The 14018-nt window shown below is 39.5% G+C and overlaps 1 protein-coding gene across 1 annotated transcript in view; it reads left to right on the top strand.

The window, feature by feature from the left end:
* The window catches only part of LOC126773051 (collagen alpha chain CG42342), a 201846-nt gene that overhangs the window by 172522 nt on the left and 15306 nt on the right, over positions 1–14018 (top strand). The window lies entirely within an intron of this gene.

The following is a 14018-nucleotide window of genomic DNA, read 5'->3' as shown; positions in this document are numbered from 1 at the left end:
ATCGCTTATAGACAATGCGCCACCAACCTTGGGAACTAAGATTTTATGTCCCTTGTGCCTGTAATTACACTGGCTCACTCACCCTTCAAACCGGAACACAACAATATCAAGTATTGCTGTTTTGACGAGCTTGCACAAAGCCCTACCACCAGTAAAACACATAATACATATTAACATATCCCATATTTATATCGTAAGTTTTAAATATTACTATCCAATCTAATATTGTAATTGCAAAGTAAATAATAAACATTCGCGATTGTCCTTTCTCATCTAAGAATTCATCGTTCTTATCCAATTACCCGAAGCGGCCATGTGGCGGAGTGATAACAAATATTTGTCTGTTTCCACCGCTCGTCTCCAGAAACATATTAATTCCGACGACGAAACACAGAAACAGATATAACGTTCGGTATTTTATAATACCTAAGTAGTAGTATAATACCTAATAAGCTTTTCAAATATTGTTATTCAAACTAATACCAACTGAAACTGAATAAAACATTAGAAGGAGATATATCTAACGACAAAAGATTTAAAGGACAGCCGTGTGTCCGATAACAAATGTGAATATCCTAACAGCTGCTCATTGACAACCCGAGGCTGAGCCTCGTCTAAACGAGCTCCCGGGCGCGTGACGGCGGGCGACGAGCAGACGCAGCGTGTCGGGCGGCCTGTTAGGTGAAACCATTAGCCGTATCTCGCCCGCTGAAGCACGACACTGGAACTTGTGAAACCGACTTTCGAAATGTTAATAAAACATTTGAGTGCAGTGCTTGTGAGGCTATAGTTTAATTAAAAACAAAGTAAAACTTTTGCTTCTTGAGACTAAACTCTCTCAAAACAAGGTAGGTACGAATAAAAGTATCTGCGGTGATGTTGGTACAGTGCTTTTTAATAAAAATGTAACGCCTCTTGATGTATGTAACAAATCTCATCTTAATCTTAATTCCATGAAATATGAAGCGATCTAGTGATTCTATAAAGTATACCATATAGAATCATACCTTGTACACTTACTCAAAATATTCCAGTGATGGTTATATACCTCCTATATTCGCAAGAAAAAGTTTGGAGTTTATTCCATCACTCTGATCTATTATCTGAGATATTCGAAGTAAAATCTACTATTTGGTAGTGCGGAATTTTATGTGTGTTCCTCATTTTTTAACACTAAATATATATTTTATTTTAAAATTAATTTTTAAACAATATCGTATTTTACACTCAAAGTATCAAGTTTAAAATTTTAATTGAGCAATCCTGCAGATGGTTCACTCATACGCCTCATTTTCCTTTAAGAGAAGCAATACTATCGTAATGACTACGAGTGGAGTGTACTGGTGTTACAAGGAAGCTCAATTACTGCGCTCCGCCGCGCCGGTCTCCGTGTCGACTCCGAGTGACTTGCATTTGTCAACGACGCACTCACTCCGCCGCACCGCCCGCGCCCTCGTGGAAAAGTATTGGAACTTTCAAAGGCATTGTGCTTCACTCCCGCTGAGTGGTGACCATTAATTTCCGACCCATTGCTATACGCTTCCATCCTGAATTTAATGGACATATGTCATATGCAGTGAGTTCTTTCGCTTATAAATGAAATGCTAGTGAAACTTACAGTGTAGGTATTTTTTTAGTACATAACATATGATATACTAAAAATAAATGCAATTTATGCAAAATACTTTTTATTATATAAAATTATATTCGTAAACTGACTTGGAGACTTATGATTGATTGCTTAGGAAATTTGAGAAATATAAGCATTTGCAGATGGAACTGTTCACTAAAGTCCATTCCAATTACAAGCAGCTGAAGATCGTGTCCAAATGACGTCGGAGCTTTATCAAAATGGGCTCTTCAATCAGAGGAACCGCATGTTTGTTCCAATACTCTCCAAAATTGATTGATCAAAGGTTCTCTTCTATTTGTATTTAGAAAATACGTGGTCTCGTTAATGATGCACAGCACGACGCAACAAATGCATTGATTCTCTTCTTTATGTAAAAGATAAAATGTTGTACCTATTTAATTATTTCTATGTTTTATATGTGACATGACAAAATTAATTTCGAACTAAGTATCATTGAACGTTGATAGTTAATTCAAAATTCATTCTAGAGCAGTATTTTAAAATTGCGAGGGGTGCTGAATGCCAGTCTTAAAATATTCTAAATATTCCCGCGGGCATGCGTCTGGCTTCCGCGCTGGGATCATCCACCACGCTGTATAATTCATAGAGAAAAATTGCAAAGTCCAAGCGAGCGCGTCTCGAGGTATTAAGCTTCGGATCTCTTAGGGTCGAGCCCTATTCTCCTCGTGTTGTCGCCCAAATCTAATTTATCATATCGTTCTCATAAATCATGTGTTCAATTAAGACACATTTTTTTTAATTTTTTGCATTTTCTATTTCTTTATTTTATTTAAAACTTTAGTATCGGCACGTACCAGGAAAAATGTGAACATTTGTACCTGTAGTTACACTGGAACACACACACGATACTAAGTGTTGCTGCTCGCTGTGTCGGTAGAATATATTATTATGATGAGAGGGTGGTACTTACCCGGACGTACACACAACCCATTCGCCAATAAAATCCAATAAATTTTTCTCTTCGACAACGCAAAAATTGAAGGATATCAATCGGAAATCTTAGACAAGCCTGCCTGATGTTATTTCATCCGGATAGTCAGTATTACTGCACATTATGAAAGTTAATTATAATATTTCAAATGTCTGTCTGTTGGTACTTCATGTGCCACGTTGGAGTTTTTCATCATTCGTTATCTTTTTGACAGTGAAAGCGAATAAAAGCTCGTAATACAAGAGAAACTATTCTCTTTTAAGTGGGCAATAAATAAACGATGACTCTTATCATGTTCAGACAGCAAATTAATGTTTTACTCGTTTTATATTATAAAAGCATTTATTGAGGCTTCGATAAGACCTCGTCTCTATTTCTTAAATAAGTGAAGTCGTATATTGTTCTGGATTAGTGTAATATATCCTCAATCAATAATAATTGTTTTTGATAATTATCTGTATCATTATGTTTAATTAATTTCGTTCCATTTCGTCATGATGTACTGGTCCGACAAATCAGACGAGTTTTCGTTACCCTTTATGAACTTATCCACCGAACTAGTTCTATGAACTCAGACGTGTCAGATATCATTACTGCTCTACGGCCGTAACCCCTTCATTTACACTTTTCATAAATTTCTCGGTTTACGACTCAATGCGAACTGCATCAACTTTAATAACAACACACAATTGTTTAATAAATAAATCAAATAAGTATATTAGTCAATAATTTGTTCAACAAAGGTAACTAGGTGGCTAACTTCATTTCGAATAAATGAGGGCTCTGAGAGTGTGATAAATAGCTTCCTTAGCTTGTGGAACATTAATAGTATACTTAGTTTTACTGGTGGTAGGGCTTGCACAAAGCCATACCACCAGTAAAACTATCTACTATAGCTCGTATAAGTAGGTACCACCCACCCATCAGATATTCTACCGCAAAACAGCAGTACTTGTTATTGTTGTATTCCGGTTTAAAGGGTGAGTGAGCCAGTGGAATTACAGGCACAAGGGGCATAACATCTTGGTTCCTAGGGTTGGTGGCGCATTGGTGATGTAAACGATGGTTCACATTTCTTACAATGCCAATGTCTATGAGCGTTGGTGACCACTTACCATCTGGTAGCCCATCACTGATAACAAGCATTATTATGTTGTAAATTATAACTTGTAACTTATTTCTCATACCGTGACTCAAGCTCGTCAGATATTCTACCGCTAAAAAGCAATACTTAGTATTGTTGCATTCCGGTTTGAAGAGTGATCACTCACTCTTGTCTTGTCAATACGCCACCATGTCTGTTGTCACACTGCTAGTTTTTCTGCCATCGCCAATGTCTAAGGGCGTTGGTGAAAACTGACCATCAAGTGGCACATCTGTCAATCCGCCTACCTATATCATAAGAATGCATTTATAAATGATTGCTTATCGTTTTCTTGTTCTTCTGTATTTATTGATTCAATTGTACATTTACTTGGCCGTGCTGTTACACAGAATCACAAAAGGCCTCAACTCGCCTCTCGTATGTAATTACAGCATTCAAGAATACTCTTCCGCCCGATAGCGTAACCTGACATTAAACAACACCATTAATTGCCCCACTCGAACCCTGTCATCAAAACACTTGCTGCTATCATTTCATTCACACGACTCGTCTATTATACACCTATAATAAATACATTTCTTGTAAGTGTTTTTATACATACGATTAGGTCGGTAAGGTGGTATTTATATCAAAGATTTAGTTGAAAACTTTCGAAAGCATTAGATATGATACGAAAAAAAAGCTGAACTCTTAAAACGTCTGTTTGGCAACAAAGTGTGTCAATTGAGTTAGGAGATCTTCAAGAAATGCATCTCTGTTTAGTAATGCACGACGTCGTTTGTGAAAACAAAGCGGAAATAAAACCGTGGATTGAGAGCGCTCGAGGGATGTGCTGAGACTCGTGACACTCGACGCGACACTCGACGGACACTCGACGGAACTCTCGGGACGCAGACGCGACGCCACTCGCGACTGTTGTCGCTTGTCGCCGCGTTGATGACTGCGACTGCATCACTCGCAATGCGCTCAAATTAACTTGCTCCGTGACACCGTGAACTACCCCGGCCTACGAGCCAAAGGATGTTACTTAGTAACTGTTATTTAGTAACTTCTTAAATAAATAGGACACTATATATTTAAGAAGTTACTAATTATTTATTTAAATTATATTTTATGGTTTATTTAATAGTCTCTCTCAATCAATATTAAAAAAAATTTGAAAGCGAATATGATAAACAAACTTGTATTAGTGTATTCAAACATAGAAATGTTTTTTTATTCATTGTGAATGTGTATATTTGTAATTTAATATTGCGATGTTGCAGCGACACGACGCTAGTCGACTCGCGCGACTCGTACCGCTGCACATTATCATGCAAAGTTGCTTACTCGCTAGTCGCAGCCATCGAACTGCGCTCCGAAGCGTCTTCAGCACAACTTTTACTGTCTGTCGACTAAATTAAGCCTTCCTCGCGTGGTGGCTCCTACTGCATTATAATATAATATCATAACTGAAGACAACGTTGTTCTATTATAACGTGCACTAGCTTTAATTGCAATTAAGAAAATTGATAGTGTGATAGTATTGTAAACTAGGGATTGTGGAAATTGTTTCTAAGCGAGTCTTAGGTAACTACGTCGTCGTACATATAGTAGTTACATACATATGTATCTTATGTTATTCAAATCACTTATATTTTATATTTATCTTTGCAAATAATTTTGTAAATATTTTTGTAAGTTAGTTAATTTTTTTTATTTATCTTTTTCTACGACATAAATTAACTTAAACTCTGTGTTACTTTTGTCATTTCTTCTTATTTTTACTCATGTGGTGTGATCCAAATAAAGACTTTATCTATCTATCTATCTATCAAATATCTTTTTACGGCCGATAGGGCTTTTCGTTGGGCCACTTGTGAAAGTACCACCCATACCAACTCCACGAGGTATGTTACCATTAAACAGCAATACTTTATATTGCTATGTGCCTGTAGAATGGTGATTGGTTGTCTGCGTATTGAGGGCAAGAAGTTGATTATAAATCTTAAAGTTCCAGTGTCTATGGGTAGAGGTGATCACCTATGATCAGACTACAAGTTTGTTCGTCAACCTTGTGACCAAACATTTTATTTTAGCAACCTAGGAAACACTTGACTCAAGTACGAAAGCGCCGGAGCCATCAAAGTAGTCGTGTCTGTAGAATAGAATAATATACTAATATGTCAGCACAACTTCTTTTTTGCCGTTTTTTGTACACCCGGTACCGCAGACAAATAGTTTTAATTAAATTAAGAATATTTGGTGACGTCACGTCAACAGAAATTGTGGCTAATATTAGATCCTTACATACGAAATTGGCGTTTTGTACGGGAGGAATATAAAGTCAATTTTTTTTTGTAAAATATTTTTAAATAATCAAAGTATCCACCGTTGTTATCTATGCACTGTTGCCCTCTCATAGGTAATTAATTGATCCCTTTACTAAAAAACCATAGAGGCGAGAATCAATAAACTCTGAAGGTGGTTTGGACTGCCGCATCCGAGTTAAATTTTTTTCCTTGTAAGAAGTTGTCCAAATTCCGGAAAAAATGGTAATCTGTTGGAGCAAGGTCCGAGGAGTACGGTGGATATCGCAGACATTCCAATTGTAGCTCATCTAACTTAGTGGTTGTTTGTTGTGCAGTGTTTGGTCTTGCGTTGTCGTGAAGCAGCAGTGGCCTAGAGTGATTGACCAATCTCGGTTGTTAAGCAGCTAGTTTTTCCTTCATGGTTTGCAGTTACTGACAATAGATATCTGCCGTAATTGTTTGGCCAGATTTTAAAAAGCTGTAGTGAACGACACCGGCACTAGTCCACCATACACTCACAAGTAACTTTTTCTGAGTCAATTTTCGCTGAGGGCAGGATTTGGCTGGGTTTCCGATTATCGTACAGTATGCACTTTTCATAACAAGTAATGATTCGATTTAATATCCCTTCATTATTGTATCGGTTGAACAAAGTAACAGAGCAGCAATCGACGGGTGTTTGCAAGTTCGATTTACTCAATTCATAAGGTTTCCATCGTTCAAGTTTTTTTATTTTCCCGATTTGCTTCAAGTGGATTAATATAGTTTTATCACTTATCCCGAAGCCTGCAGCCATCTCTGAAGTACTTTTAGCCTTTAATTCTTCATTTTACACTTTTGGTTGATTCTGAAGGTCGAAATTTCCAGAACGAAAACGTTGAAACCAAAAACGTACCGTGCTTTCTTTTGCGACACCAGCGCCGTACACATCATTAATTCTTCGAGCTGTTTCTGCAGCACTGGTGCCACGGTAGAACTCGTAGTCGCAAATATACCGATATTTCATGTTTTCCATTGTGCGGTAATAAGCGACGCCAAAGAAAAAAATAATGAGAAAAAACAAATGAATGACTGTTTTCAAAACTCAATTGTACCAGCTAAATGAATTTATAAATTTGAATTTGGAATTCTTAACCAGAGGAGGTATTTCAGATCAAAGTGGTTAGTACGACAAAATGCTAATTTCATATGTAAGCACCTAATATTTTAGTAAAATACACCTGTAGGCCGTAACACCGTAGAAAATATCGATATTAAGTAATATTAACTTCTTATTTAAGTGAGACGAGAAGGTGTTATACCCTGTCATTACTAGCCGTAATGTTCGGCCGCGGGAACGCTTCTAATCTATTCTTAAAGACCGAAGGGATGAAAAAACTAAATTGCTCTCCATCATACCCTTGAAAATAACCAACTAATTTAAGGAAATTTCAACAAATTATTTCATCATAATAGGAATGAAATAACGCTAAAAAGATATTACCAAATTTATCAAAAACAAAAAAATTGGGTCGATTACTTAATATAAAAACATTTATCCTTTAAATTGTCATTATACAATGTACCCGCCATTTGTATAATGTGACATTAAGCGACAGCTTAGCGTCGCTATGACATGAATAACAATAAGTTATAGTCAAGAAAACGATCGCGACCGAGAGATATAGTGGAGCGAGCGGATTCGCAGGGATATTAACGGAGTCGTTTCGCTACAAACAACTGGCAACGACAACAACAACACGACTTAGACTATTAGTATGCTTTATTTCTTACTTTTCCTACTTTTGTCGTTTGCTTCATTCCCCTCTCCCTACTGCTGGGGAGAACACTACCAGTCACATCGACAGCGGTATTGGACCCCCCGTAGTGCCGCAGCCCACTCTTTCACTGCATTATGCAAATGGTATCAACAAAAGCCCTCAATTTTGCACGCAAAACTCTTGTAATCTGACGATTTTACAAAACACAATATTTTCATTACGCACTTCGAGGGTCCTTTGAGAAAAAACAAGATTACTTTCTGAAGTTTGAAGCGAAATGACGCTTAAGCGGGCCTAACTCAATTTGCGCACAGTTTGGGTGGAGGCATATTTACCCCTCGCGGCCACGGTTGGTGGATTAACTCGATTATCAAAATTCACGGGGGCGGTAATGGCCCGATAATACGAAGCGACTCGCACCGCGCACTGTCAGCGACTTTCGCGTTCCGGTCTAACGCGGTCTTGACAGCACTCAGGACCTTTTCAGGATTTATTCTACCGAAGGAACTAATCAAACATAATTCATTTTTTATTTGTATTATTATTGGTGGTTTTATAATTGATAAACTGCTTCTCTGAAACAAAAAAAGAGTAACTTGTTCTTCAAATAACAAATTCTATCGGACCTATCATTTCAATTTGACTAAACATTTAAATACCATATAAATCATTTCAATGTTAGATTGAATCGTACTTGTGAAGTACATTTGTATCTTCGCTAATCTGCATTCGAGGAGGCGGCGCAGAGAGGGACGAAAGACCCGCGTGGAATGCTCGATATTTAATTAAAGAAGCGCTTTTGACGAAGCCGCGTGTTGCCCGCGGATCCGCGCGATTTAACCTTATTGCGGACTTCGAAACACCGCTGGCCTGAAATAAATACTTTCTTGAATCGTGTTTCGCTCCCTGTCTCCTTAAAAACTCATTTAGGCTTACTACAGCCAAATTCTTTACTCGATAACATATATTACGAAAAACTTTTTTTTGATAAACTTATCTATATAACCAACAGCTCAGCTCAGCTGCAGCTGAATATACGTATATTAATCACACATATTTTAAAGTTTAGTTTAATTAAAAATTACTTATTTACAGATAGAATTAGCAAAATTAATTTAATTAACATTTATACAATAATTAATACTGGCAGCAGGGAAGCATTGATCTCAGGATTATTTTTTAAATATATTTGACGTTGGACAGCCTGTCTGGAGCAGAGCAGTATCCATAAGCGTCAATCAATCTGGCAAACTATGAGCAAGTACTCATCGGGTGTGTGACACGGGAGTTTTGGAACCAAATATAACCGCAGGCACTGCTCGCATAATATAATAGCGGATTCTAAGGGCAATTTAATACACGTGTTATTGCGATTACGCTGCGTAAACAATGTCCCGATATGATCGGGCGGTTATTTATATGCAATTAATTCGGCCGGCACTATAATTGAGCACTGCGGCGTGCGGGCCGCCTTCAGCGTCGGTTGCCTCGCCGCCCTCCCGGGTGTTTGCTCACCGAATTACCCAACACGACCCTCGCCGTACACCACACACCGACACTACATAACGTTTGTAAGCATTTCTATTATTGTCAAATCACAAAACAATAATGAATTAATTTTATTAACTAATTTATTTTAATAGTGTTTGTAATAGTTTTAGACCTTTTTTTATAAATTAGGTAGGCGAACGAGCAAATGGACCACCTGATGGTAAGTGGTCACCACCGCCCGTGACATGACATTAGCATTGAAAGAAATGTTAACCATCGCTTACATCGCCAATGCGCCACCAAGCTTAGGAACTAAGATGTTATCTCCCTTATACCTGTACACTGTGTGAGCCACACACCCTTCAAACCGGAACACAACAAATAACAAGTACTGCTGTTTTGCGGTAGAATATCTGATGAGTGGGTCGTACCTACCCAGACGAGAATGCACATACCCTACACCAGTAATATAATACTCAAAATCAAACTATAATTGAAGCGCCTTAAATCATTATTTTATTTCAATAAGTAAAAAATGATAAATTATAATATCCAATCAATATGCTTCCTCCATGTCTCAGAAGTAGCAAACACGAGCGCGAGGAATTATACTTCAAATGATAAAAACTGTTTGCGGACGTAATTGAATGTGAAATGAATTCAATGAGAGTGGGGAGCTGAGGATCAAAGCGGAGCCGCGGGCGCGCCTTGTATAGACTCCTAATTCATTTCAAACAGTTGCACTCTCCTGAATCTTCAATGCTTTCATCTAAGAGACAACCACTTTATAATAGCTTAGTTAAACAATACTTTCGAATTGTATTCTTTCAAATGTCCGAACATCGATACGATCGATCGTCGTTTTTACGGTACGGGTTCACATTTGGCTCTCTAATGTGCATAACTTTACATTTATATTACTTTTCACATCGGTATCGTGTCGGCCTACGTCAAAGCATGGATGCTTCTGCAGATAATCCGGATAATCCGCGCTCCGCCACTGTCGCGCTTTCGCACGTGTCGTCTGTGAGCGCCTTTACATAGTAATGTCGCACCTACGAGCGAAATCCACACAATATATTAAATATTTTCGTATTATTTTATAACGTGATGCCTATTCGTTTTCAACTATTCTTATTAATCACACTTTATATTAAAATTTGTAAAGAAAGGTTTTGATAAACGTAGATACATAATTATGTACTCTGTAAAGTGGACGAGCAGTTTACGATTGAAAAACGTGTGTAAGTAATCGTAAAAAGGATATATTGTGCGGGAAGAGACTGGTGTCGCCGCGTAGTGGCCGGTTTGTTAACTTACGAACGGCTAATGGGCAAGAAATAAGCTACCAGTATAATGTATATGCTTATAACTATTTATAACGCTGTTTTTCTATATATTTATATTCGTGTCACTAAATTTATGTTTATTAATATACAATTATTACTTATCAATCAATCAATCAACAGCCAATCGTTGTCCACTGCTGAACATAGGCCTCTCCCAAGGTGCGCCAAAGCTCCCTGTCCTCCGCCTTCCGCATCCAGTTGGTGCCCGCCACCTTCTTAAGGTCGTCGGTCCACCTGGCTGGAGGGCGCCCTACGCTGCGCTTGCCGATTCGCGGTCTCCACTCTAGGACTCGTCTGCTCCAACGGCCATCGGTCCTACGACATACGTGACCAGCCCACTGCCACTTCAGCCTGCTAATTTTGCAAGCTATGTCGGTGACTCCGGTTCTTTTCCGGATAATCTCATTTCTGATCTTATCCTTCAAAGATACTCCGAGCATAGCTCGCTCCATAGCACGCTGAGCGACTTTGCGATCCCTCAGTGATGAGGGATCCTCACGGGATGAGATTGGGGGAGTACTATTCTAAGCCGGTACTCCACGGCAATTATTATTACTTAGGTGTTGACATATTCTTGTACCATTGCGAAAAGTTGGATATAAGCTAGTTAGAGCCAGTAAATAAAGTTTCGTAAATAAAATAATTTCACCTCACCCTCTATACCAGCGATGTCAACCCATTCAACCGCGTTAATGTGATAACGTTTATAATATTGTATTTAATATATATTTAGGAGTATTTGGATTTGTCACTTAACAGGAAGGTTAAAAAACTAATAAGGCGTGACACAAGACGAGCGAATACCCGGAATATTGAAGATGCTATAGCACTCAATAGGGGCTCAAAGGTTCTTGCAAAGTCACATACCTCCTGTTGTCACCTGACAAAACTCAGAACCATACAAGGCACAACCGTCACCTCAAAACCAGAGATTCTAGCTGAAGTCGAAAAGTACTATGGCGATTTATACTCATCACGAGTACCTCCACCTGAGTCCCACAGTGCGGATGACCCACGAGCCAGACTAACACGCCATCTATCAGACGATCTTCCCGACATCGATTTGGGCGAGATTAGGATTGCTCTCGGGCAACTTGGAAACAACAAGGCTCCAGGAGATGACGGAATTACCTCAGAGCTTCTCAAAGCAGGAGGCACACCAGTTCTGAGAGAGCTGGCTCACATCTTTAATTCCGTCCTCCACAATAGTATAACACCGAAGACATGGAGCAGAAGTGTGGTGGTCCTGTTTTTCAAGAAGGGCGATAAAGTTATTCTGAAAAACTACCGCCCCATTTCACTTTTAAGCCATGTTTACAAATTGTTTTCGAGGGTAATCACGAATCGTCTTGCCCGAAAATTCGATGACTTCCAACCCGTGGAACAGGCTGGGTTTTGAAAAGGCTTCAGTACCGTAGACCACATACACACACTAAGGCAAATAATACAGAAGACCGAGGAATATAATCAGCCTCTATGCCTAGCGTTTGTGGAGTACGAAAAAGCCTTCGATACCATCGAGACCTGGGCTGTTCTGGAATCCATGCAGAGATGCCTAATTGACTGTCGGTATGTTCAGGTGCGCCATGTGTAATATAAATGGCCAACACATTACACATCTGCGATTTTCCGACGACATTGTCATCATGGCGGAGACTCTGCAGGATTTGGAAGAGATGCTAAACAGCCTGAGCGACTCTTCATGACAAGTAGGTCTCGAGATGAACATTGAAAAGACCAAAATTATGGCAAACCGTCATGTATCCCCGAGACCAGTGGTCGTAAATAGCTCTCCACTTGAAGTTGTGCAGGAATATATCTACCGGGGCCAAACTATACAACTTGGCCGGCACAACTTTGAGAAGGAGGCTAAAAGAAGAATACGTTTGGGCTGGGCGGAATTCGGGAGGTTACATCATATTTTTGAATCGTTGATCCCAAAGTCGCTTAAGACCAGGGTTTTCAATCAGTGCGACCTGTAATGACTTACGGTGCCGAAACGTGGACACTTCCCGTAGGACTGGTCCACAAATTTAGGGTCCACAAATTTAGGTTGCACGTTCCATTGCTCAGCGAGCAATGGAACGTGCGATGCTTGGGGTTTCTCTGGCAGATAGAATCCGAAATGAGGACATTCGCCAGAGAACTAAAGTCACCGACATCGCGCTTAGAATTAGCTCGCTGAAATGAAAGTGGGCTGGTCATGTCTCCAGGCGCATTGATGGCCGATGGAGCCGACACGTGTTGGAGTGGAGACCACGTTTAGGCAAACGTAGTGTAGGACGCCCTGTGACAAGATGGGCCGACGATTTAAAAAAGGTGGCAGGTTCGGGATGGATGCGGACTGCCAAAGATCGGGATGGTTGGCGTTCTATGGGGGAGGCTGTCGTCCAGCAGTGGACGGCAAAAGGCTGAAAAAAAAAAAAAGATTGGATTTGTATCCAAATACTTGAGACCAGTGTTAGCCTGCATCCTCACGTCACTTTGTGACTCACTTACCATTTACCTATACACACGTGAGACGAGAGATAAGAGAATATCCATTCTGTGGATATACATTATATTATACCAATTAAGGTCTTGGACGAAGTAGGCGTCACTCGCTCGCAGTCGATGAATGTAACATCAGCGCGATAAGAATGTCCACAACACGGCTTTAGATTATAATGAGCTCCTCTCTGCAGATAAACGTCCGCGGTGTAATTTATCGGTGTAATTTAATTAAACGTTTTGTCGTGCGCGTGTCGGCAAGAGATTTGTAGATCGCGTGCACTTTGTACCGAAGTACACACGTCGTCGACGTCGTATCGTGCAGACTTTGCATAAGTTAGTTCCCGAGGCTCGCCGATGACGACGGCGCAATGACAGCGTCGGCTAGACCGTCTAGACGCGCAGTTTACGACCTGCCCATTGTCGTACAACTCTTCGACTAGCTGTTCTCGGCTATCATAAAGCACGACATGCAGGACAAGGCCATTTCTTACAAGGCACCATGATATGTAGGTAGCTCGTTACCGAACCGCCCGTTCGCTCGGTGAGTCCCGAAGGCCTAGGAGCTCGAGAATCACACCGAGTTACTTTCCGGAATATAGCGTACACTCCGGTAAGGAACTATACATTACATACGACGCAGAGCTCCAGAGAATGTAGTTTGGAGCTCTGCGTCGTATTCTTGTGCTTTCTTAGAAAGTTATTGCTTTATGTTATTATCAACGTTCATATATATGAATTCAATAATTAATTTAAAATATTGAATTTTGTAAATTACAACACCTTGATATCTGTAATATGATACTCGTAGATAACCTTAAAGAAATATTGTAAGAAAATACTTTTAAAATAGTGCATAAAAAGTTATCAGCAATTTTAGATAATATGCGGCAGACGAGAATAATGTCCGCTTGAAAGCCAGGTTGGCAGGGGCGATCCCTAAGTGT

The sequence above is a fragment of the Nymphalis io genome, chromosome 13 (genome assembly GCF_905147045.1).
Source record: "Nymphalis io chromosome 13, ilAglIoxx1.1, whole genome shotgun sequence".
Taxonomy (NCBI): domain Eukaryota; kingdom Metazoa; phylum Arthropoda; class Insecta; order Lepidoptera; family Nymphalidae; genus Nymphalis; species Nymphalis io.
The sequence above is the reverse complement of the archived record's forward strand: the minus strand, read 5'-3'. Positions and strand labels throughout refer to the sequence as shown.